The following is a 26,334-nucleotide window of genomic DNA, read 5'->3' as shown; positions in this document are numbered from 1 at the left end:
ACACAGGACTTGTGGAAAGATGAGGACAAGATAGCAGAGAAAAATGGAAAAACCAGCTGAAAAGGAGGATATGCGAAAGGAGTTATTTGTGCACATTTGGGGGTATATTTTTCTTGGGTGCAAAGCAAAATGAAAAGCTCCTAAATGCCCAAAAGATGAGAACTGTGTGTGGTAAATAGATATCATTCATGCTGACAAATTTGAAAGAGTAATCAATATTAATAAAGTAATTAATATTTGGAAATAATAAAACAGTTAAAGGTGTAATGCCAAGCAAGAAAGGGAGAGGAGGGTTTATCCCTCTCCCTACAGGTCTCCTGCAGATGTTCAGAAGAGGAGGAAGCAAGAGATAACTATGATTAAATTTAGTGGAAGAGAGGAGAATTTGGTTGGACACCAGGAAAATGTTGATTATATGAGATCCACTGCTTTAATGTTAGAACACAGTATTGGCTTATAATGTAGCAGCTTGGTGCGCATGTGTAATCCAAAAGGTGAACTACAGGACATGGAGGAAGAGGAGAGGCCTTCCTCAAAGAAGATCCCCAAACAGTGGTACAACTTACTTAAAGAAGTGTGGAGCATGCGTGGTAAAGGTGATGATGAGGGCAGTGATACAAGCGTGATGAATTGAAAATGGGAGGAGATGGTAATGACATACAGCATAAAAAGGGGAATTTTGGCTTGACACGCTAGTACGTGAGGTGACGGGGGTCCAAAAGCCCTGCACTCCGTACCCCACGCATACCCCGCATGGTTATTTTTGCTTATACGCTATTATCAGGACCAAATTATTCGTTACTTCCAGCAAATGATACTGTCAATATTTTGAATGTATTCAATTGTATATATATTAAGCTACATAATTCAAATTGCTGTTTCGTTTCATTTTGTTTGGTTGTTTTTGTGGCTTCTTTTAAAATTGGATAATTGGGCAAATATAACATGTGGAATGTCCTCCACAGCAGAGTGTCAGACCTCTGGATCTTTTTAAACAATTTTATCAAGGTGGAACTGTGGCAGCTTCAGCTGGTGCCTCTGGAGGACCTTGAACAAAGAACCCCTGAGCTTTTCTACCCTCCCAGGTGAAGTGTGATAGTCTGGGGTCTTGCTGCTGTGTCCAAGTGCCGGGCCACTGGCTGGCACCACAGGTCCCCAGACCCTCTGCTGAGGCATCCCTCTCCTAGAGTCACGTTTACTCTGTCACATTTGGCTTTTCTCTCTGATCCACCGCCAGGACCAAAGATCACACGGTCGTGAGGATGTAAAAATGCCTGTTCCTTCTGTAACATTGCTGTTGTGTGACAGCCGTGCAGGCAGAGCAGGCAGCTGTAGGGACACTGACTCATTTCCCTGGTGCCAGCCGTGCTGCATCCATCGAGCTGCTGGGTCTTGGTGCTCGCTGGGACGTGGCCCGGCCCGGCACCACGGGAATTAGGAAGGGTCTTGAAGGAATCCCCACACGTTAAAGCAGACGATTTAGCCTGGGATTTTAAGTTGTTTCTCAGTTAACCTTGTAAAAGGCCAGAACAAGTCTCCTATGAATTCTGTCCCTGTCAAGTTCAGTTCCGCCGCGAAAGCCCCTCAGCATTCTCAGGGCAGTGGCAGGAGCCGGGTGCTGGCCCGGAGCCCCGCTGGCCGGGGAGAGCACGGCCCAGAGCGAGCTCCTGCTGCCCGGGATGGCCACAGGCCCGGGGGAGCCGGGCGGGCAACGCCAGGGCCCTGTCCAGGGCTCCTGGGGCTCCTCTGGCATCTGTTCCGTCCCCTTGGGCGCTGAGCGGTGCCCGTCCCACGGGGCTGTCTGTGCCTGGCCCCAAAAGAGGCAGGGCCGGGGCTGTGGCCCCTGGGCTGGTGGTGCCGACTGCCCGGCGCTCAGCACCGCCCGTGCCGTGCCGGTGCAGCGTGACCCGGCGGGGCAGCTCCGGCTCGGCGCCTCGCCACCGCCATCCCGGCACGGCGGCTGGCCCTGGGCCGCGGCAGCCCCGAGCCGCACGGGCCCGGGAGGGACTGCCGGAGGTCCCCGTCCCCTGCGTGCCTCAGCAGACACTCCAGCCCCACTGTGTACAGCAGGAGGGACACAAAGCACCTGCACGCTTACGGGAGTCCACAGCCCTTTCTACATGTGAAATGAGACCCCAGGACCCCGACATGTGCCTCAGGAGACATCCCAGCACCCTGCACACCTTGGGAGAGATCCCAAACCCTCTACATGCCTCACACAGGATTCCAAATCCCTTGCATGACTTGAAGTGGACCCCATTGCCCTCCCTGCCTCAGAGGAAACCTAAAATATCCCTGGGTGTGTCACAAGGGGCCCCACCCCGTCGTGCACCTTACGGGGGACTCCAAAGCCCCCACGTGCCCTACAGGGAAGTCCAGGCCAGCTATGCCGAGTGTTTTGACCTGGAAATCAAGTCTGGTTGCACCTGGGTTGTTGTGTCTCTGGGGCTGCTCACCAGCCCTGTCGGACCCTGAGGCTACACAGCCCTTCCCTTCCCTTCCCTTCCCTTCCCTTCCCTTCCCTTCCCTTCCCTTCCCTTCCCTTCCCTTCCCTTCCCTTCCCTTCCCTTCCCTTCCCTTCCCTTCCCTTCCCTTCCCTTCCCTTCCCTTCCCTTCCCTTCCCTTCCCTTCCCTTCCCTTCCCTTCCCTTCCCTTCCCTTCCCTTCCCTTCCCACCGCTGGTCACAGTGAAGCCATATGCAGAATAAATAGACTCCACTGTCGCCCTGGTTTTTAATGTTCTGTCCTGGATTAGGGTCACTCTGGGAGAAAACCTCCAAAGGGGCCCCCCAGAAAGCAACCCCACATGGCCCCTTCCCCCCAGCAGTTCGGGTAGGATTCCTTGCAGAGAAGTGGAAAGAACCTGTTTATTTGACAGGCAAAACACCCCCAGCACACAAAATGAACAATACCAGATGACAATGCTTTCACCCATCTGAAAAGGATGACAAATTCAGAAAGTCTTTCCTGGCAGTGGTGGCTCTGCTGTCGCTCCCTCCAGCGCTGGGGATAGCTGCTGCAGGCCACAGGATGCAAACTCTCGGTGTTTCCCAGGTCCCAGTCTGGAGCAGGTGTGAGTGGTTTCAAAAAGGGAAAGGAAAAACAGTCCAGGGAAAAATCTGTACTGCTTAGCTAAACTGACTAACAAGCAGAAGCCAAAAAGCAAAAGCAAAGCAGGAGCACAGCAGAAGCAAGAGCAAAGCAAGCAACAGCAAGCAAAGCAAAAAGCAAAAGCTGCATTATGAACTGAGCTGTCTGTCTGTCCTGCCAGCCGTGGGGGAGCAGGCTGATAACAAACCAAAACAAACCTTGCTCTTCAGGGCCAGTCGTGAAGGCACAGTACGTAATATCCAGCATTAACAGAACACACGATTGGGGATGCAAGCATCATAACCTCACCCTAGGACAAGTTTTTCTAAACCTTCTGATGTTTACATTCTTGTAACAAACTTTCTCACACACGTTATGCAAATAACGTATTGTTATGCATTCTTTTCTGCAGGAGGAGAAATTTGATGGACTGTTGGTTTGTCCAGTGTCATTGGAGAAGTGGCACTTTCACCCTCCAATCCACTCTCACTTTTGGAAATCTGTAAATGTTGGAGTCAGAAATTCAACTGCCCCCTTTTTTACCTTGGAGAGATGCGTGTCTGCGTTGTTACATTTCATGTCCTGTAGCGCCACTCCACAAACTGATGTAGTTATGAAGTGGGGATGCGTGTCAGGGCCTGGCACAGGTGAGATGGCTCTCGTGAAAACTTGTGCCCCGAGCCCTGGTCCGAGCCACATCTTTGTTCACAAACCTGTTCCATATGCAATGAATTACACAATCTCTTCATGCACATTCAACCCCTGGCCCCGCCTGTCCTCCCCTCCCATGGCAATGAGATCCACGCCCTTCTGGGCACGCGTTGTTTCCTGTGGTGGTCACACTGGGGTCTTTGGTGGTCTCTGAGGCCGAAGGCTGTGGTCTTGCTCATGACTGAACTTTTGAACTTTTCTCCTTTGTGCGTGCACTGTGGTCCCCTGGTGCTTATCTGAGTACGTCTGTTGGTTTGGATCAGCTTGGAGACAGAGGAGCTCCTTAGTCTAGCCTTCCTGCATTCCCTGGTCTTCTCCTGGTGTTATGAGTAAAAAAGTTATCTGTAGCTATGATATTTTATTAAAAATCCTTTCCTAGGATTTTTCCCCTCCTGAGGAGCTGAGGGCCCCAGGAAAGAAATGTAAACAATAACTATCTGCTGCTGTGGAATGCAACAGGTGCATCTTCCATTGGTCCATGTGGATTGGTTTCACTTGATGACCAATCACAGCCAACTGTGTTGAGCCTGTGAGCAGTCACAAGATTTTTGTTATGCATTCCATTCTATTCTTCTTCTTTGTAGCCTTCTGGTCATTTTTTCCTCTCTGTTCTTTTAGTATAGTTTTAATGTAGTATTTTAATAGAATAGATAATAAATCAGCCTTCTGAAATGGAGTCAAGCCTCGTGTCTCCACACCTGGGGTGTTCGCCCCAACAAATTATCCATTTTTTTTAAGGCTGCAAAGTTAAACCGGTTGGGCCAGTTGTTGAGAATTGAAGGGTTGACTATTTGTTGTTGATAGCTTCATGTTGCAATCACCTCTTGTTAATAGTTTTTCTTCAATTACCTGTTAATGGTTAGAAATCAAGCGCAGCTGTCCCCCTGCTGCTTCCCAGGAGCCTGCAGGTAGCAGGAGGAGGTGACATCAGAGCTAGTATGCAGATGAGAATGCATTTCACCAAATTTTGCAATTTTCCAGGAAAAAAAACCCTAAAACCAAGAAGCCAACATGGAATTATGAAACCTAAGTAAGGTCTAAAGGTGAGGAACTTAATCCAGTACCTGCTAAGATCCTTTTTACTCCTCACCCTAACCTGAAAGGATGTCAGCTAGGAAGAGGACCTGGAATGTTAGACCAAAAAAGCGGAATTCCCACTACTCCCTCGAGGACGGAAGCCCCAGCTCTGCCTGCATACCAGCGGGCACAGCTGCATCATCCTCCTCCTCCGTGCCACTCCTGGGAGCAGCGGGAGTGCGGGCGACCTGTCGTTTCTCCCCAACCTGAGCTGAATTTTTTAAATAAAGGCATTAAAAAGGAGAAAGATCTCCTGCCCTATTTATTATGCTAGGGTCTCGTCCAGGAGATCCACACCTGAAGAGGACACCAGGACTGGGACGGCCGCCCGCCCTGGACCTGCAGGACAGCTGGCTCTCAGGATCAGAGAAGATCGGCTTGGGACAGTGAGAGGGAGCAGCGCCGGACTGGTGAGAGTATCCGGCGGCAGGAGAGGGAGGCGAGCGAGTGTGTGTGAGTGAGACGAGGGCCGGCAGCTCGGGCCCTCGAAGCGAGTGAGGACCCCTCAGTACCGCGGTTCCGCACCCCCGCCAGGGGGCCGGCCGGGAACAGGGGGAAGCGAGTGGAATTGGTGATTGAGGCGCCTCCAAAGGGGTAAAGAGGACCCCCCTCCGGGCGTGCGGAGGAAATAGTATGTGAGTGGCACGCATCCCAAAAGCCCTGATACAGGTCCTAATGAAAGAAGTTACGCAATTTAGAAAATCAGGCAGTTTTGTTATTAAGTCCTGACGACGGAAGTCAAAGCACAAGGTCTGGCAGAGGAAGCCTATCCCGAGTTTTTTAAAGCTCTGGTAATGTAAGTCCTGACAGGGGGAAGTCAGGCAAACTAAAAATCAGGCCATACTTTTGTTTTAAGTCCTGACAAGGGACGTCAGGCAAATTCAGAAGTCCTGAGTAGGATTTGGGCAAGTCCAAAAGTCCTGTAGGCAAACGAAGTCCTGACGAAAGGAGGTCAGGCAAACTCAGCCTCAGAGGCCAGGGTCTTGAGGTTTTTTTTGTTGAGTCTTGGCAAAGGAGGCCGAGGTCTCAACAAAGTCCTGACGAAAAGGGTCAGGCATATTGGAGTTTCGGCAGAGGAGGCTGGGACTTCACAAATAGGATTTACTTTTGAGCTGCCTGTCAGTAGCAGAAGCACCTTTGTAATTTTTGAGGCCCGAAAAAATGGAAGGGTGTAATAGTAAGGAAAGTGGCCAGAGACTGGGGAATATAACTCCCCATATTCCCCTAGGTGAACTGTTAGAGAGATGGGACTCTATAGAGGCCACAGAGGGCTTAGATAAATTTAAGATGATTCACTACTGTTCAGAAGCGTGGCCAGAATTGGATGTGCAAGGTGGATGGCTCTGGTGTGGGACAAAAGACAAGTGGATGTGTCAACAGCTGAGTCAGTGTGTGACAGCTCGAGAGGATACTGATCCCCAGCAATTATTATATGTAGCTTGTTGGTTAAAGAGTGCTTTCGAGGATGAAGGAGTGCGAATTTGTAAGGTGCAGAGGACAAAAGAGGGGAATGAAGGAGGGGATGCTGGAATTAAAGAGATTAGTAAAAGGTGGCACCCCCTGGACTACTTGCCTCCTGATGCCCCTCCACCTTAGAACCCTCTCCTTCGGGCACCTCAAATAGCAGATCCGTCTCTTCCCCCGGCGGCCATGGGGGCCATTCCCTCACCACCCCCTTCGACTCCTTTAGCTGCTTCTGCACCCCCACTAGTGCCTCCTTCAGCTGCTGCACGCTCCACCCCTTCTCCAGCTCCACTTAACATGCACTCAAGCTCTTCTCCCCCTCCTACTGCTGTCCCTCCACCTCCTCCTAACTGGGAGACAAATGCCTCCTTACCTGGTAACCCCTTATCACCAGATACAGCTGTTGGCCTACAGCAGGTCCAGGTTAATGCTAATAGCCCTCAAATGAGTAATTTTGTGTCTGAAGATGGGCCACACTGCGGTACCCGATCCATGACCTCCAAGGTAGAGAGACTTTTTCCCCTTAGAGAAGTTCCTATGGGAGGAGTAGCAGGAGGTGTTGGTTTTGTGAATGCTCCTCTAACTGCTTCTGAGGTGAGAGGATTCAAGAGGGAGTTAGGGAATTTAGTTGAAGACCCTGTGGGTATTGCAAACCAAGTGGATCAATTCTTAGGTCTAAATATCTGCACTTGGGGGAAATGAATTCCATTCTAAATATATTATTTTCCCCAGAAGAGTTCCGAATTATTAGAGGTGCTAGCATAAGAATTTGGGACAAAGATAATCATCCAGGGCCCCAAGTGCCATCAGGTGCAGAAAAATTGCCACTAGTGGATCCCAATTGGAACCCTAATCAGGAGGAAGGAAGCAAGGAAGGCCATGATAGAGTACAGGTCTTTGATAATCAGGGGGAATCAGAGAATCAGTTCCCAATGCAACTAATACAAAATTAGCATTCAAGAGTGCACAAGAGAAGGATGAAACTCCTGCTACTTGGCTTAATTGCCTAAAGCAGAACTTCCAGTTGTACTCCAGAACAGACCCGGACACCAAGGAGGGTCAGGCACTACTAAAGGTCCAATTTCTTACTACATCTTGGCCTGATAAACAGAGAAAACTGGAAAAGATTGAAGATTGGCCAGAGAAGGACATTAATGAGTTATTGAAAGAAGCATTGAAGGTATATTTAAGGAGGCAAGAAGAAAAAGCAAAGGCCAAGGCTAGTATCATGGTCGCTATAGCTAGAGGAAATGTGGGGGGCAAGCAACTCTATCCTACAATCCAAGGTAACAAAAGAGTGGGAGAGTCCACCACCAGGAGCAGGCAAGGAAACGCCAGTACTGTCAGGGACAGGAGGAATGGAGAGGCCTCAAGCCCCTTTGAGCGAAAGGCGCTGCTGGTACTGTGGAGCAACTGGACCCCCAAAACTGTTCAGCCTAAAGTTGTGAAACCGTGGCTAGCTGATCAGGAGAGCAAAGGAAGCAGCTTTAGAACCAGGGGATCCGGTAGAAGTTTTTAAAGCAGAAACCATGCCTGAGGAGGGAGGAAGATAAGAACCTATATTTAGTAAAAAAAAAAGTAAAGGCTATAAAAGATTTAAAGTTGCACCAAGGGCAGCGAGGGGAGTGGTTAAGATCAGATGGACGGGTGTTTCTAAACAAAGCACTTGCTGGGACAGTGCTAACAGGACCACATAATTTAACTCACTGAGGAGTCCAAGGACTATGTGATCATTTCCTAAGAAATAACTTGTGCATAAGTGTATATGACCTAGCAAAAGCAATTAGAAAAGGCTGTTTAATTTGCCAAAAAGTGAACCAGAAGGTTATGAAAAAGGTAGCAGCTGGAGGGAGGGAATTGACTCTCAGGCCTTTCCAGAGCATAGAGATGGATTTCACTAAGATGCCCCCAGAGTAAGGATAGAAGCATCTACTGGTTATAGTAGATCATCTCACCCATTGGGTAGAAGCCTTCCCGACAAAAAAGGAAACAGCCCAGGTTGTGGCAAGGGTAATCTTGGAGAACATCATCCCCAGATATGGAATGGTGAATACCATAGACTCAGACCGAGGTCCACATTTTGTGGCCCAAACATTGCAAAATATAATTGAAGTTTTAGGAATAAAATGGAGATTACATACTCCGTGGCACCCCCAGAGTTCTGGGAGGATGGAAGGGATGAACAAAACTCTCAAAAATTAGTATTAACTAAACTGATCGAAGAAACAAAAATGAATTGGCTAAAGTGTTTGCCCCTAATGCTTTTGCGCATCAGAACAAGACCCCGGTCTGATATAGGGATTTCACCCTATGAAATGATGCTTGGACTGCCATTCTTGTTAACACCCTGTAGCACAGGAGACTATTTGGAAGAAGAAGCAGCTACCAGAAAATATTTAGAAGTCATTGGAAGAACCCTGGAAGGACTTAGAAAAAGAGGATACCTCCCCCAAACCTCCCCTCTTGACAGAAAAGCACGTAACATTAACCCAGGAGATTGGGTTTTGAAATAATCCTGCAATAGTAGACCATTAATGCCTAAATTTGAAGGCCCCTTTCAGGTACTCCTCATCGCTAATTCAGCTGTGCGGACCAGAGAAAAGGCTTGGACCCACATCACGAGAATTAAAGGACCAGTCCCACCCGCCAGCATTGGACAAGATTGGTCAGTGTTTCCCTCTGGTATTGGATCAGATTCCACACCACCCTCACCCCCTAACTCAGGACAGGATTCAGCCACATCAGGAGTTAATTCAGCTGAGTATACCATTGTAAAAGGACCAAAAGACTTAAAGTTGACACTCAAAAGGAAGAGCCAAAAAGACTGATGAACTGCATAAGAAAAGAGTTTAGAATCATAACATATCCTAAAGTGTTTTAAGAGATTTGTAAAAGTTAAAAATTGTTAATAGGTAATTCTGGTGAAGTCCTCCCAACTTAGTACCAAAGACTGAGGGTTAATCTTCTGCAGAGTACTCCCCTAAGAGAGACCAAATCAGTAAGGACAGATCAAGAGAGGTTTAACCAGGGAAGCAAATAGAAGAGACTCTAAAGAGCTTGGGAACTTCTCCTTAGTAAAATCCCCAAGAAGCAAGGCCGGGTGGGCAGGCTGTGCAAGATGACCCATACCGGACTCTTGGGAAGGGTAGTAATAATGGCTTTCATTGCTAGTGGTGCTCTGGGGAGCCCAAGAGAGCCGTGCAGTGAGTACTACCAACCCCTCTGTGAGGAAGAAGAAGTAAGTTCTTTGTTGAGAGTCCACACCAATTTAAGCCGTAATTGTGTTAACCTCTCCCAGTTGATCTTTTATCAAGAGAATGAGAAAATCTATTGGATGGCCCGGAACACCGCCACCTCTAGGCAGCAACTCCTGGCAGAGCACCCTGTAGAAGAGGCCTGGTGGTACTTTGAACATGATGCTACTGAAGCAAGCCTGGTAAATCTGGTCAGAGGAAAAGAAATAGTAAAAGCAAGAAGAGAACAAGACCATTTAGCAACACCCCCAAGTAAAAATCTAATAAGAGAAGAATGTATGTTAAGGAAAGGAAGGGGTACAGTACGCCAGTAGGAAGAATGGCTTGTAAAAGGTATTTAGCAGTAAAAGACTCTGCTACGCGGTGGATCCCAAGAGATCCAAATAGAATTTGGCCTGTTAAGAAAAAAGAGAACAAGTGCATTTACAATAAAACATATAGACTTTATGAGTATGATAAAAAAGAGATAAACCTCTTTTGGAGAATGAAAGAAATTTCTAAATATTGGGAGGGCCCAACAGAAACTAATCATACATTTCGGGAGACCCCGAAACACCTGTTTTGGATCTATGCTACTACAGCATCCACTAAATTGCCAAGAGACTGGTCTGGCAGTTGCATCATTAGGATTATAAAACAAGCTTTCTTTATATTACCCAAAGAATCTGGATCAAGTTGAACAGTTCCTATATACAGCGATTTAAGAAAAACCAAATGGAAGAAGCAATATATAGTAAACAAAATTATGAAGCTACAAGCAGTATTAGAGATAATATCTAATCAGACCGCATTAGCTCTTAATCATATTAATGACCAACTCACCTAAACCAAAACAGTAATTTATCAAATCAAATTAGTTGTAGCAGTCGTTTGAAGCATCTTAAACGAAATAAGAAAACTAGCATATGTAAGAAATCAAGAAAGGACTCCTGCACTGGATTCCACTTGTGGGATAACCCATGGACTTTCAAAAGAGGTTGGAAAACTAAAGCCTTCTTCACAGTGTGTACACATGTTAGTTTGCTCTTCTTATTTCCCTGCTTATTTAAAATAGTGACATCTGCCGTACAGAATAACCTACGGATCTCTAAAGAAATTAACCTGAAAAAAACCAAAAAAAGGAATGAAATTGAGTAACTATGATCACCAAAGTGCTCAGGAATTTTATAATCAATATAAAAATTATAAGAAATTCTATGCTAATGAGCCAAAAATTGCAAGTTGATGCAAGCTTAAGCTTCAGCCTGATCAAAGAAAAAACAGGAAGAAACAATGTGTTTCTACTGTTATGTGTAAAAAAGTTGTCCTTTTTTTTTAAGGCTGCAAAGTTAAACAGGTAGGGCCAGTTGTTGTGAGTTGAAGTTTTGACTGTTTGTTGTTGGTAGCTTCACATTGCAATCACCTCTTGTTAATAGTTTTTCTTCAATTACCTGTTAATGGTTAGAAATCAAGCGCAATTGTCCCCCTGCTGATTCACCTGAGCCTGCAGGTAGCAGGGTGGGGGGGATGACACCAGAGCTAGTATGCAGATGAGAATGCATTTCACCAAATTTTGCAATTTTCCAGGAAAAAAACCCTAAAAACAATGAGCCAACATGGAACTAAGAAACCTAAGTAATGTCCAAAGGTGAGGAACTTAATCCAGTATCTGCTAAGATCCTTTTTACTTTTCACCCTAACCTGAAAGGATGTCAGCTAGGAAGAGGACCTGGAATGTTAGACCAAAAAAGTGGAATTCCCACTACTCCCTCGAGGACGGAAGCCCCAGCTCTGCCTGCATACCAGCGGTCACAGCTGCATCATCCTCCTCCTCCGTGCCACTCCTGGGAGCAGTGGGGTGCGGGTGACCTGTCCTTTCTCCCCAACCTGAGCTGAATGTTTTTAATAAAGGCATTAAAAAGGAGAAAGATCTCCTGCCCTATTTAGTACGCTGGTATTGTCCTTCATAGCAAGAAGCTTCAGAAATTTGCATTTTCCTATGCCCTTTGTACCATGGCAGAGGTTTCTTAAGTAAAAGGTTAAAATTCAACACATAATTCTACAATTTAAAATTTAAATGCTTAGTCCATATTGCTAACTTAATTGAACCCCCCAAAACCTCCATTTCAACAGCAGCCCCTGCCTGGCTTCTGCCTGCCCACACCGTGGGCATCCACGGCTCCTCCTGGGCATGGAGCTCAGTCAGTGCTGGTGCTGGGTGGGCTTTGCTGCTGCTGCCACCTGGACACTGGGGTGACCGCTTGTCCTGGGTTGCAGTGTAAAGATGTATTCTAATGCCATCCTGAAGAGCTGCTGAAACCAGGAGGGGCATGGTTTCTTCCTTATCTCCTGTTAATGGGCCCATCAATGTCTTGCCACATGACTCAGAGATAACTCCCTCCCAGAGCCATTTCTGTTTCATGGCTAATCAAGGACCCACAGCATGAGGCAGAATGATATCAGCCCACTGTGAGATGCTCTGCCCATGGGGGAGGAGCTAAGCATCCCCAGCTGGATATAATCTGGGTTTTGGGACACAACAAGCAGTCTCTCCACTGGATTCCCAGAGGAACCGCCGCCCTTACCCACTGCTTTTCCAGAGGATGAGAGCTACCAGATTGTTTCGACAGGATCACCACTTCCACAAGTCCATTTCATCTGGACTGCTACCACCACCCTAACTAGCAGGGTGTCAGGCTGTATTCTGACCCTGTCAGTGGTTTTTCTTTTGTATTATTGCATGTATTTTAGTTTTTTTTCCCGTTTCCTAATAAATTGTATTTCTGACTTGGAGCCTCTCACTGGTTTTGCTTTCAAACTAGGACACAAATCCATCTCTTTATTTCAACACAGGAATGGGCCATTGCCTACCCTGTAAGCGGGAGTTGGAGGGGGGGGGAGGGTGGGGTGGGGTGGGGTGGGGTGTCACCTTCAGTATTGCCTAGAGGGCAAGGCCAGGGGGCTCAGGGGCAGGGGAAGGGATGTGTTGGTCTGAGGAGGTGCTGGAAGGTGCTGGGCTGGTCCTGGGGTCCCTAGCGGAACTCGGGTTGGCTGGGATGGGACAGACTGAGATAAAAAAAAGGAATGAAGGCAGCTTGGGGAGGCCAATGGGGAGAGCAGGTGGCAGTGGGATCTACGGGGCAATAAGAGGCTTCCTTGTCGACGGTTGTTCTGGGGTCCTCTTCACAGAACACTTGAGAGGGCTGTCCAGGCCGTTACTGCTGCTGGAGAAGCTGCTCACGCTGTCGGTGTGAGGTGCAGCCACTGTCTTCCAACTCCTGTCCCAAGGCGCTCCTGTGCAGAGAGGAGGTGGCTGAGGCCCCAGCTGCCAGTGGCACACAGGGACCCTCGTGCACAGCAGGGCCCAGAGCTGGCAAGGCTCCCCAGCACGGCTGGAGCTGCTGGCACAGCTGGGCCCCACTGGACAGCTGCCCCTCAAGGCCCCGGCCAGCAGGGCACGGCTCTGGGCAGGGTCCCTGGCCAGGAGCGGGCCCCAGAGCGCCTCTGCCTTTCAAGGGCAATCTCGGCCCTGCTCTTTCTCCTCCCCACCTCCCTCTGCCTCTGCCCCGTGCCCCTGGGGCTGCTCTTGGCCAGGCAGCCTCAGTGGGAGCCAGCTCTGGCTGCAGCCCCAGCGGGGCCCCCAGGACAAGGCCCAGCAATTGAGAGGCCAATGGAAGCACTGGGCAGCAGCAGAACCCTCAGCAGAGTTATTTGGACAATCATGGACTGGCCACAACCCCACTGCAGTCTCAATGGGAATGTTCCCTGACCACGTTAGACTTTCAAAAGAAGCTGTTTGAGGGGGAGAGCAAGAAAACACTCACTGTTTTCTCTTCCAGGAATACCCGATTCCAAAGCAGCCCAACATGAAGACAAGCTCCAAAGAAAGCACGCCTCCCAGTAACCCTAGCCAGCAGACTGTTCCCTGACAGAAACCCCTTCCGAGGCCATCCTGGGCATCGGTAACAGGTCTTGTGGTGCCGGCTGCATCTGTGGGAGCGATGGGGAGCGTGAGCCCGTGCTGTGCTGCACTGCTGAGCTGGCAGCACGGTGGATACGGGCAGGACGTTCTCTGTTTCCCCCAGAGCTGGGGCCTGCAGGCACCTTGCCGGCCCTTGGCACAGGCTGTGCCAGCCAACAAAGCCCAGCAGGCCGGGAGGAGAGCCCGGGGGCAGCGCAGCTGCTTGGGCAGTGGCTGCTGCCAGGGACACGGGCCAAAGCCATCCCTGAGCAGCCAATGCCAGCCCTGGCCCTCCCTGCCCCATGACAGCACCCCCAGCCCCAGGGGACAGGCTCAGGCCCTGTCAGGACCCAGCGCAGCCCCTGCCCAGTCGGGAGCCAGGGCTGGCTCTGGCCCTGGGCTGGCGGCAGGGCTCCCGCTCGGGGCTGCTCCTGTGCCTTGGGCCTCTGGGCACTCAGGGCCAGCTCCGCAGCAGCTGCAGCGCCAGGGACGTTGCTGCACCAGTCCCGTTTCCCCGGGGCTCTGAACCAGCTCCAGAGGCCTGGAAGCCCAGGCGCCTCCAGCTTTGGCTGCTGCCGGGCCGGGCAAGGGCAGGCCCTGGGGGAAGAGCTGCTGCCACACAGCCCCGGCCAGGGCTGAGCCCGGCACAGCAATTACCTGCTGTGCCTGTGCCCGTGTCTGGCATCGCCTTCCTTCCCGCAGCAGGGGCTGCCAATGAGCCACTGCTTCTCCCTGAGTGTTCCTCCTCCTGAACAGCCTTTTGCTCCATCACTTGAAAAAGGAAAAAAGGGACAACTGGATCAAATGGAAATATTCCCCACTGGGGAGGTGGCACCTTCAGGAGGCAATGCTTGTCTAAGTCACAGGTAAAGATCAGGAAAAAGCCCAGGTAATTGGGGCTGGGCCAGTGCACTCCCTTGTGCAAACAGCTGCACCGCCTGATCTTCTCAGAGACTGGGAAATGGCAGGGGATCTCAGGCCCACAGTAGAGTTGGGGCACCCTGTCAGCTAATGCCAAATTCCATCCTGCAGAGGCTGGGGAGGAATTGCAGCCAGGCCAGGCTGGGAAACAGCCCTGCAGGATGTGAAAGCAGCAGCAGGGCAGCGAGGCTGCCATGGATCCCTTCACGCTGTGCCGGGCACGGCGTGTCCAGATGTGCAGCCAAAGCCCCCGGCTGCTGAGTCCCAGGGGAAGCATGAAGGAAAGGCACCCACCTTGTCCTCCGGGTGCTTCCTTCTGTGTTTGTCTCAGGAATTCATCTGAGTCATGAGACTTTTTGGCTGCAGTATCTTGGGTCTTTCCTTTTGGAGGACCTTAAGAGAAAGTAGTTCCATTTCCCAGGAATGCATCCCACAAAAGCGGGGCTCAGCCTGTGGGGTCAGCAGGGACACACTACTCACCCCTGCCACGGGAGCTGGGTTGCGGCCAAGCATCCAGCCCTGGAGCTTGAGAAGTCCTCCCTGCAGACACACCTGTAACTCAACAGCCACAGAAGCTTCTGCCATCTCTGCTGATCTGCACGGGCACCACTGAGCCGCAGCAGCCGTGAGGGGATCGTGCAGGGCGCGGGCACACACGTGCATGGTTCTGTGCTGGCACCTGCAGCGCTGCCTCCCTGGCCCAGCTTTGGGCTCTGAGCTGGCAGCTCTCCCAGGGGAAAGGCCTTGACCTACCCTCAGCATCTCCCAGAGCCTCAGTCCTGGATGTGGGGCCTTCACCGGCAGGTTCAGCTGCAAAGAAAGGCAGGACAGAAGAGCTCCTGTGGCACTGCAGGAGATCCTCAGGCTGCCCACAAGGCTCAGCCCCGGGGCACAGCCCTGGGCCCGGCCCCTTCCCTCTCTGCTCTTCTCTGTGACTGCACAGAGCACACGGAAGGACACACTGGCACAGCACACGGGAGGAGGACTGAAAGATCAATGCTCCTTCCTCCCACTGACAGTGATCCTGTGGGATCCCTCAGGGATCCAGAAGGGAGCAGGGAAAGATTCTCAGAATCCTTCAGCCCTTACATAATGTTAAGGGAAATGCTTTATAAATGAGCTTTTGTTGCATTGATCCTGATTATTCACTCAGGAAAGGCAGAATGAAAACTTGCCTCCAGCATCCTCCAGGAACTTCAAACCATCCTTCATCAGGACTTCCTGAAAACCCATGTCACGATTCCAGTCTAAAAAGGAGCAGAGATCAGAACCATATCTGTGGCATTCTGGGATCCCCTAATGCTACAGGGAAAAAGGCATTGCAAGGGGGTCGGGTAAGGCTATGGGACCCAGATGGGAATGGACATGGCCAAAGGTGCACAGGGGCCTGGGGAGCTCTGGGCTGGCTCCTGATCACTCTCCACACTCTTTCCCTGCCCTCAGCAACATCCCTGGGAGGGGTGGCTGGAGTAGCCCAGGGCCCTGGGGCTCTCTCCCTCAAACTCACAGAAAATCCTCCCTAAAGCCCTGGGGCAAACTGCAGCAGGCAGTGCCACAGCTATCCCTCCCTCCTACACTCCCTCCTGCCCTCCTTCTGCTGGGGTCAGATCCCAGATCCCAAGGGCAAACAGCCAGGCTCTCTCAGGACACACTGGAGCCTTGCTCTCCCCCTCTGTCCTTTCCCCACCATGGGCACCCCATGCAGTCACTGCCAGGTTTCAGGACATGTCTCCCAAGGAGGGACCCCAGCAGGACTGCTCAGGATCCGAGTGCCCTGAGCCTGCTCGGGATAATTCCCCTGGGCTGTGCCGCTCTAGTCCAGGCTGTGTCCACACTGCCAAGCAGCAGAGAGGGCAGCTCAAGCCTCAGCAGGGCTCAGGCCCAGAGGCACAGCAATTACCTCCTGTGTCTGTGCCTGGCATGGCCTCCCTTCCTGCAGCCGAGGCTGGCACGGAACCACTGCTTCCTCCGCTTCCTCCGGGAAATGCTTCCATCTGCACAGGCTCTCCTTTGATTTCTGGAGAATGGTAAAGAGACAGCTGGATCAGATGGAAACATTCCTCACTGGGAATGGGGAAGGTGAGGCATCACTTGTGAAAGGAATGGATAAGGATCAGAAAACACCCAGGATTTTGGGACAACCCAAGGCTGCTTCCTTCCTCAAACAGCCCCAACATCTGATCTGCCTGGACATCAGGAAATTGCAGGGGATCTGAGGGTGGGCATGGCCTGTGGTGCAATTGGGGCTGCCTGTCAGCTGATGCCAAATGCCTTCCTGCAGAGGCTGGGCAGAAGCTGCAGCCAGGCCAGGCTGGGAAACAGCCCTGCAGGGCGTGAAAGCAGCAGCGGGGCAGCGAGGCTGCCATGGATCCCTTCCCGCTGTGCCGGGCACGGCGTGTCCAGACGTGCAGCCAAAGCCCCCGGCTGCTGAGTCCCAGGGGCAGCATGAGGGAAATGCACCCACCTTGTCTTCTCTGCAGACATTCCTTCAGCATTTGCCACATGATTTCTAATGGGTCCTGGAATTTCTTGCCGGCCATGTCTTTGGTTTCTCCTGTCGTAGGACCTTAAGAGAAAGTAGTTCCATTTCCCAGGAATGGACCCCACAAAAGCAGCGCTCAGCCTGAGGGTTCAGCAGGGACACACTACTCACCCCTGCCATAGGAGCTGGGCTTTTGTGCAGCATCCAGGGTAGGAGTTGGTGAAGTCGTCCCTGCAGACACATCTGTAACACAACAGCCACAGAAGCTTCTGTCACCTGGTCCTGACCAGTCAGTCAAACATTTCGCCTTGGTGGGACAGTGAGAACATACCTGCAGAATGCTCGGAGGGCTTCACAACTTCAGAGCGCCAGGCTAATGCAGAATCATTCCCAGCATCCCAGTCTGGAAGCAAATCAAGATGAGAACTGTTTCCATTGTGTGCTAGGGCTGGCTCTGGCCCTGGGCTGGCGGCAGGGCTCCCGCTCGGGGCTGCTCCTGTGCCTTGGGCCTCTGGGCACTCAGGGCCAGCTCCTCAGCAGCTGCAGCGCCAGGGACCTTGCTGCACCAGTCCCGTTTCCCCGGGGCTCTGAACCAGCTCCAGAGGCCTGGAAGCCGAGGCACCTCCAGCTTTGGCTGCTGCAGGGCCGGGCAAGGGCAGGCCCTGGGGGAAGAGCTGCTGCCACACAGCCCCGGCCAGGGCTGAGCCCGGCACAGCAATTACCTGCTGTGCCTGTGCCCGTGTCTGGCATTGCCTTCCTTCCTGCAGCTGGGGCTCGCACCGAAGATGGAGTGCTTCCTTCAAGAAATGCCAACTTCCACTGAAGCATTATGTCCATCTCTTGACAAAGGAAGGGAGACAGCTGCATCAGATGGAGCTGTTCCCCACTTGGGCGGTGGCATCAGAGGTAATATTTGTGAAATTTATGGAGCAGGAAAATGGCCAGATTACAGTGGCATGATGTGAGCACTTCCACCTCCAAACAGACACCCTTTTCCTAATCTGCAGGGCTGGATATAGTGGGGGATCTCAGGGTGTGTTACAGTTTGGGCTGCCTGTCAGCTGATGCCAAATGCCTTCCGGCAGAGGCTGGGCAGAAGCTGCAGCCAGGCCAGGCTGGGAAACAGCCCTGCAGGATGTGAAAGCAGCAGCGGGGCAGCGAGGCTGCCATGGATCCCTTCCCGCTGTGCCAGGCATGGCGTGTCCAGATGTGCAGCCAAAGCCCCTGGCTGCTGAGTCCCAGGGGAAGCATGAGAGAAATGCACCCACCTTCTCTTGTCTGCAGGGGTGCCTTCAGCTCTTGCCTAATCTGTTTGGATGGTTGCAGGGACATCTTATCTGTTGTATCTTGGACTTTCCCTGTTGGAGTACCTTAGAGAAAAATATTTCCAATTCCCAGGAATGGATCCTACAAAAGCAAGGCTCAGCCTCTGAGGTCAGCAGGGACACACTACTCACCACTGTGATGGGAGCTGGGCTTGCGTATAGCATCCAAGGTAGGAGCTGGAGAAGCTGGAGAAGTCCTCCCTGTAGATACATCTGTAACACAACAGCCACAGAAGCTTCTGTCACCTGGTTCCTGCCCGCTTGTCTACAATTCTTCCTTGGTGGCACACTGAGAACATACCTGCAGGAGGCTCCAAGGGCTTCAAAACTTTATTCATCCAAGCTGATGGAGAAGCCTTCCCAGCAACTTCATCTAGAATGGAGCACAGATGAGAACACTTTCCAGGGTGTGCTGGGATCCCGTTTTGCCACAGGAAACTGGGCACTGCAAGGGGGTCGGCTAAGGCCGTGGGAGCCAGATGTGAATAGACATGGCCAAAGGTGCACAGGGGCCTGGGGAGCTCTGGGCTGGCTCCTGGTCACTCTCCACACCCTTTCCCTGCCCTCAGCAACATCCCAGGGAGGAGTGGCTGGAGCAGCACAGGGCCCTGGGGCTCTCTCCCTCAGACACAGAGGAAATCCTCCCTAAAGCCCTGGGGCAAACTGCAGCAGGCAGTGCCACAGCTATGCCTCCCTACCTCCCTCCTACACTCCCTCCTGCCCTCCTTCTGTGGGGACACCCCCCAGATCCCAAGGGCAACAAGCCAGGCCCTCTCAGGACACACTGGAGCCTTGCTCTCCCCCTCTGTCCTTTCCCCACCGTGGGCACCCCATGCAGTCACTGCCAGGTTTCAGGACATGTCTCCCATGGAGGGACCCCAGCAGGACTGCTCAGGACCCGAGTGCCCTGAGCCTGCTCGGGATAATTCCCCTGGGCTGTGCCGCTCTAGTCCAGGCTGTGCCCGCACTGCCAAGCAGCAGAGAGGGCAGCTCAAGCCTCAGCAGGGCTCAGGCCCAGAGGCACAGCAATTACCTCCTGTATCTGTGCCTGGCATGGCCTCCCTTCCTGCAGCCGAGGCTGGCACAGAACCACTGCTTCCTCTGGGAAATGCTTCCTTCTGCACAGGCTCTCCTTTCATTTCTGGAAAATGGAAAAGAGACAGCTGGATCAGGTGGAAACATTCCTCACTGGGAATGGGGAAGGGGACAATTTCAGGAGGCATCACTTGTGAAAGGAATGGATAAGGATCAGAAAACACCCAGGATTTTTGGACAACCCAAGGCTGCTTCCTTCCCCAAAGAGCCCCAACATCTGATCTGCCTGGACACCAGGAAGTGCAGGGGATCTGAGGGTGGGCATGTCCGGTGGTCCAGTTTGGGCTGTCTGTCAGCTGATGCCAAATGCCTTCCTGCAGAGGCTGGGCAGAAGCTGCAGCCAGGCCAGGCTGGGAAACAGCCCTGCAGGGCGTGAAAGCAGCAGCGGGGCAGCGAGGCTGCCATGGATCCCTTCCAGCTGTGCCAGGCACGGCGTGTCTAGATGTGCAGCCAAAGTCTTCCCCAGCTGCTGAGACCCAGGGGAAGAATGAGGGAAATGCACCCACCTTGTCTTCTCTGCAGACATTCCTTCAGCATTTGCCACATGATTACTAATGGGTCCTGGAATTTCTTGCCTGCCATGTCTTTGGTTTCTCCTGTCGGAGGACCTTAAGAGAAAGTAGTTCCATTTCCCAGGAATGGATCCCACAAAAGCAGGGCTCAGCCTGTGGGGTCAGCAGGGACACACTACTCACCCCTGCCATGGGAGCTGGGTTGCGGCCAAGCATCCAGCCCTGGAGCTGGAGAAGTCCTCCCCGCAGACACACCTGTAACTCAACAGCCACAGAAGCTTCTGCCATCTCTGCTGATCTGCACGGGCACCACTGAGCCGCAGCAGCGGTGAGGGGATCGTGCAGGGCGCGGGCACACACGTGCATGGTTCTGTGCTGGCACCTGCAGCGCTGCCTCCCTGGCCCAGCTTTGGGCTCTGAGCTGGCAGCTCTCCCAGGGGAAAGGCCTTGACCTACCCTCAGCATCTCCCAGAGCCTCTGTCCTGGATGTGGGCCCTTCACCGGCAGGTTCAGCTGCAAAGAAAGGCAGGACAGAAGAGCTCCTGTGGCACTGCAGGAGATCCTCAGGCTGCCCACAAGGCTCAGCCCCGGGGCACAGCCCTGGGCCCGGCCCCTTCCCTCTCTGCTCTTCTCTGTGACTGCACAGAGCACACGGAAGCACACACTGGCACAGCACACGGGAGGAAGATTGAAAGCTAAATGCTCCTTCCTCCCACTGACAGTGATCCTGTGGGAGCCCGCAGGCCTCCAGAAGGGAGCAGGGCAAGGTTTCCAGATTCTTTTAATCTTAAGATTTTGTTAAGGGAAATGGTTTATAAGTGAGCTTCTGTTGCACTGACCCTTATTATTCACTAAGGAAAGGCAGAATGAAAACTTGCCTCCAGCATCCTCCAGGAACTTCAAACCATCATTCATCAGGACGTCCTGAAAACCCATGTCACGATTCCAGGCTAGAAGGGAGCAGAGACCAGAACCATTTCCATGGTGTGCTGGGATCCCCTTCTGCCACAGGGAACTGGCCAATGCAGGGGTGTTGGGTAAGGCTGTGGGAGCCAGATGTGAATGGACATGGCCAAAGGTGCACAGGGGCCTGGGGAGCTCTGGGCTGGCTCCTGCTCACTCTCCAACTTCTTTGCAGGCCCTTTGCAACATCTCTGGAGGGGTGGCTGGAGTAGCCCAGGGCCCGTGGGGTCTCTCTCCCTCCCACAGAGGAAACCCTCCCAAAAGCCCTGGGCAAAACCATCCCCAGCGCTTCCCAGGGAGCCGGGAGCGCTGTCCCGGGAAAGGGCAGCCAGGCTGCCGGCTCACCTGCTCGCCGCGCTTGCAGCGGAGCAGCCTGGGCAGCCCTGGCAGGCAGGGCCACGGCCAGGAGCAGCAGGAGTAGGAGGCGCAGAGCAAGGGCCATGGTGCCTTGTCCTCCGCCAGTCCCGCAGCTCTTGCTGCCACCGCTCTCCCGACACCGCTGTCCCAACGTCAGCACCGCTGCTGCCACCGCCGCTGCTGCCACAACAGTTGTGCTCAGGGACTGACTGCTGGCTCCTTGTGCTGCTCTGCAACCACGGGGCTCTGGCACCTCTGGCACCTCTGTGACCTCAGGGCCTGCTGAGAGCTCAGCCTGCTGTGACCCCAGAGCCCTGCTGTGACCTCATGGCCTCAGCTCTACCCCCAGAGTGTGCGCCCGTCCGCATGAATGGACTGCCCTGATTGTAAATGTTTTGCTTCATCAAAGGGCCATTGCTTAGCAAAACCTTTCTTTTGCCTGCTGACATTGCTGGTCAGGCTGCGTCCCTCAAGATGCTCTTATTGTTGCAGTTCAAATTTATTTTATTGATTTCATTTTAAGTGTTGTTTAAGGGCTCTGTTATCCCCCATTTTTTTTCCTGACTTGGTTCACCTGTGGGTTTTACCCTCCCTCCAAACTGTCCCTCGTGCCCTTCCCCACCCCTTGTTCCAGCTCTTTCCCTGCCTGTCAAGGCAACCCAGCCCCTTGGTTCCCAAACCTTTGGGCCAATCCCTGACTGCAACTCCCCTTTGGAATTCCCCTACTCCTGGGAGCCCCATTGGCCCTTGTGACCCATCCTCTCCACCCTCCTACCCCAACTGGCCCCAGACACTTGATGTAAGCCCCTCACTCCTCTCCTGAGCATTCCCTATTGGTTCATTGTTTGCATCCACCCCATGACTTGTATGTGTACAAAACCCCTTGGGCAGTACAGCTAGGGGCTTTTCATCCTGTTCTCTTCGCCTGGACTAAGGTGTTCCTTGTGGAATCTGAAGACGGGACGCCTCCTCCTTTCTCCTGTGCCTCGTCCCTGTCGTGGCTTGTGTCTGGCACTGGAGAGCAAGTGGCACTACAGGTTCTGCCTCTGGTAAATCCCCATAGCGAGGCAGTTCCCGACTCCTGCCGTAGTGCCGGAGTTCTAAGAGCTAGCCCAGGTTCCAGCACTCACTTCACTAATGTACCGAATGCCCCTTCTTCAGAGCCTGCTCTGGTGCTCTGCCATCTCACACAGCCGAGTGTGATTCACATACTGCAGCCCAGAGTTAGGTTGTTGCAACATTGAAATGGGTGTGGTTGGCAGGATGGCTGGGCATAAATCACTACAGAACTAAAGCAAAGGCGTGCACGGTCCCAGGCTGGACTTGAATAGACACAGGACTTGTGGAAAGATGAGGACAAGATAGCAGAGAAAAATGGAAAAACCAGCTGAAAAGGAGGATATGCGAAAGGAGTTATTTGTGCACATTTGGGGGTATATTTTTCTTGGGTGCAAAGCAAAATGAAAAGCTCCTAAATGCCCAAAAGATGAGAACTGTGTGTGGTAAATAGATATCATTCATGCTGACAAATTTGAAAGAGTAATCAATATTAATAAAGTAATTAATATTTGGAAATAATAAAACAGTTAAAGGTGTAATGCCAAGCAAGAAAGGGAGAGGAGGGTTTATCCCTCTCCCTACAGGTCTCCTGCAGATGTTCAGAACAGGAGGAAGCAAGAGATAACTATGATTAAATTTAGTGGAAGAGAGGAGAATTTGGTTGGACACCAGGAAAATGTTGATTATATGAGATCCACTGCTTTAATGTTAGAACACAGTATTGGCTTATACTGTAGCAGCTTGGTGCGCATGTGTAATCCAAAAGGTGAACTACAGGACATGGAGGAAGAGGAGAGGCCTTCCTCAAAGAATATCCCCAAACAGTGGTACAACTTACTTAAAGAAGTGTGGAGCATGCGTGGTAAAGGTGATGATGAGGGCAGTGATACAAGTGTGATGAATTGAAAATGGGAGGAGATGGTAATGACATACAGCATAAAAAGGGGAATGTTGGCTTGACACGCTAGTACGTGAGGTGACGGGGGTCCAAAAGCCCTGCACTCCGTACCCCACGCATACCCCGCATGGTTATTTTTGCTTATACGCTATTATCAGGACCAAATTATTCGTTACTTCCAGCAAATGATACTGTCAATATTTTGAATGTATTCAATTGTATATATATTAAGCTACATAATTCAAATTGCTGTTTCGTTTCATTTTGTTTGGTTGTTTTTGTGGCTTCTTTTAAAATTGGATAATTGGGCAAATATAACATGTGGAATGTCCTCCACAGCAGAGTGTCAGACCTCTGGATCTTTTTAAACAGTTTTATCAAGGTGGAACTGTGGCAGCTTCAGCTGGTGCCTCTGGAGGACCTTGAACAAAGAACCCCTGAGCTTTTCTACCCTCCCAGGTGAAGTGTGATAGTCTGGGGTCTTGCTGCTGTGTCCAAGTGCCGGGCCACTGGCTGGCACCACAGGTCCCCAGACCCTCTGCTGAGGCATCCCTCTCCTAGAGTCACGTTTACTCTGTCACATTTGGCTTTTCTCTCTGATCCACCGCCAGGACCAAAGATCACACGGTCGTGAGGATGTAAAAATGCCTCTTCCTTCTGGAACATTGCTGTTGTGTTACAGCCGTGCAGGCAGAGCAGGCAGCTGTAGGGACACTGACTCATTTCCCTGGTGCCAGCCGTGCTGCATCCATCGAGCTGCTGGGTCTTGGTGCTCGCTGGGACGTGGCCCGGCCCGGCACCACGGGAATTAGGAAGGGTCTTGAAGGAATCCCCACACGTTAAAGCAGACGATTTAGCCTGGGATTTTAAGTTGTTTCTCAGTTAACCTTGTAAAAGGCCAGAACAAGTCTCCTATGAATTCTGTCCCTGTCAAGTTCAGTTCCGCCGCGAAAGCCCCTCAGCATTCTCAGGGCAGTGGCAGGAGCCGGGTGCTGGCCCGGAGCCCCGCTGGCCGGGGAGAGCACGGCCCAGAGCGAGCTCCTGCTGCCCGGGATGGCCACAGGCCCGGGGGAGCCGGGCGGGCAACGCCAGGGCCCTGTCCAGGGCTCCTGGGGCTCCTCTGGCATCTGTTCCGTCCCCTTGGGCGCTGAGCGGTGCCCGTCCCACGGGGCTGTCTGTGCCTGGCCCAAAAGAGGCAGGGCCGGGGCTGTGGCCCCTGGGCTGGCGGTGCCGCCTGCCCGGCGCTCAGCACCGCCCGTGCCGTGCCGGTGCAGCGTGACCCGGCGGGGCAGCTCCGCCTCGGCGCCTCGCCACCGCCATCCCGGCACGGCGGCTGGCCCTGGGCCGCGGCAGCCCCGAGCCGCACGGGCCCGGGAGGGACTGCCGGAGGTCCCCGTCCCCTGCGTGCCTCAGCAGACACTCCAGCCCCACTGCGTGCAGCAGGAGGGACACAAAGCACCTGCACGCTTACGGGAGTCCACAGCCCTTTCTACATGTGAAATGAGACCCCAGGACCCCGACATGTGCCTCAGGAGAGATCCCAGCACCCTGCACACCTTGGGAGAGATCCCAAACCCTCTACATGCCTCACACAGGATTCCAAATCCCTTGCATGACTTGAAGTGGACCCCATTGCCCTCCCTGCCTCAGAGGAAACCTAAAATATCCCTGGGTGTGTCACAAGGGGCCCCACCCCGTCGTGCACCTTACGGGGGACTCCAAAGCCCCCACGTGCCCTACAGGGAAGTCCAGGCCAGCTATGCCGAGTTTTTCGACCTGGAAATCAAGTCTGGTTGCACCTGGGTTGTTGTGTCTCTGGGGCTGCTCACCAGCCCTGTCGGACCCTGAGGCTACACAGCCCTTCCCTTCCCTTCCCTTCCCTTCCCTTCCCTTCCCTTCCCTTCCCTTCCCTTCCCTTCCCTTCCCTTCCCTTCCCTTCCCTTCCCTTCCCTTCCCTTCCCTTCCCTTCCCTTCCCTTCCCTTCCCTTCCCTTCCCTTCCCTTCCCTTCCCTTCCCTTCCCTTCCCTTCCCTTCCCTTCCCTTCCCTTCCCTTCCCTTCCCACCGCTGGTCACAGTGAAGCCATATGCAGAATAAATAGACTCCACTGTCGCCCTGGTTTTTAATGTTCTGTCCTGGATTAGGGTCACTCTGGGAGAAAACCTCCAAAGGGGCCCCCCAGAAAGCAACCCCACATGGCCCCTTCCCCCCAGCAGTTCGGGTAGGATTCCTTGCAGAGAAGTGGAAAGAACCTGTTTATTTGACAGGCAAAACACCCCCAGCACACAAAATGAACAATACCAGATGACAATGCTTTCACCCATCTGAAAAGGATGACAAATTCAGAAAGTCTTTCCTGGCAGTGGTGGCTCTGCTGTCGCTCCCTCCGGCGCTGGGGATAGCTGCTGCAGGCCACAGGATGCAAACTCTCGGTGTTTCCCAGGTCCCAGTCTGGAGCAGGTGTGAGTGGTTTCAAAAAGGGAAAGGAAAAACAGTCCAGGGAAAAATCTGTACTGCTTAGCTAAACTGACTAACAAGCAGAAGCCAAAAAGCAAAAGCAAAGCAGGAGCACAGCAGAAGCAAGAGCAAAGCAAGCAACAGCAAGCAAAGCAAAAAGCAAAAGCTGCATTATGAACTGAGCTGTCTGTCTGTCCTGCCAGCCGTGGGGGAGCAGGCTGATAACAAACCAAAACAAACCTTGCTCTTCAGGGCCAGTCGTGAAGGCACAGTACGTAATATCCAGCATTAACAGAACACACGATTGGGGATGCAAGCATCATAACCTCACCCTAGGACAAGTTTTTCTAAACCTTCTGATGTTTACATTCTTGTAACAAACTTTCTCACACACGTTATGCAAATAACGTATTGTTATGCATTCTTTTCTGCAGGAGGAGAAATTTGATGGACTGTTGGTTTGTCCAGTGTCATTGGAGAAGTGGCACTTTCACCCTCCAATCCACTGTCACTTTTGGAAATCTGTAAATGTTGGAGTCAGAAATTCAACTGCCCCCTTTTTTACCTTGGAGAGATGCGTGTCTGCGTTGTTACATTTCATGTCCTGTAGCGCCACTCCACAAACTGATGTAGTTATGAAGTGGGGATGCGTGTCAGGGCCTGGCACAGGTGAGATGGCTCTCGTGAAAACTTGTGCCCCGAGCCCTGGTCCGAGCCACATCTTTGTTCACA

The 26,334-nt window shown here is 52.2% G+C and overlaps 2 long non-coding RNA genes across 2 annotated transcripts; both read right to left on the bottom strand.

Annotated features, from left to right (window-relative positions):
- Nucleotides 1–14,192: 14,192 nt before the first annotated feature.
- On the bottom strand, nt 14,193–15,276 carry LOC135292158 (uncharacterized). The gene is made up of 4 exons (XR_010354668.1): nt 15,210–15,276; nt 14,937–15,008; nt 14,751–14,849; nt 14,193–14,306 (listed from the first exon to the last, which is right to left on the bottom strand). It is a non-coding gene; the product is annotated as an uncharacterized LOC135292158 (long non-coding RNA).
- Nucleotides 15,277–19,864: 4,588 nt separating this feature from the next.
- LOC135292159 (uncharacterized) lies at nt 19,865–20,413 on the bottom strand. Its single transcript, XR_010354669.1, has 3 exons — nt 20,327–20,413; nt 20,054–20,125; nt 19,865–19,966 (listed from the first exon to the last, which is right to left on the bottom strand). It is a non-coding gene; the product is annotated as an uncharacterized LOC135292159 (long non-coding RNA).
- Nucleotides 20,414–26,334: the final 5,921 nt, after the last annotated feature.

This window comes from Passer domesticus, unplaced genomic scaffold, assembly GCF_036417665.1.
Source record: "Passer domesticus isolate bPasDom1 unplaced genomic scaffold, bPasDom1.hap1 HAP1_SCAFFOLD_222, whole genome shotgun sequence".
Classification (NCBI taxonomy): domain Eukaryota; kingdom Metazoa; phylum Chordata; class Aves; order Passeriformes; family Passeridae; genus Passer; species Passer domesticus.
The sequence above is the reverse complement of the archived record's forward strand: the minus strand, read 5'-3'. Positions and strand labels throughout refer to the sequence as shown.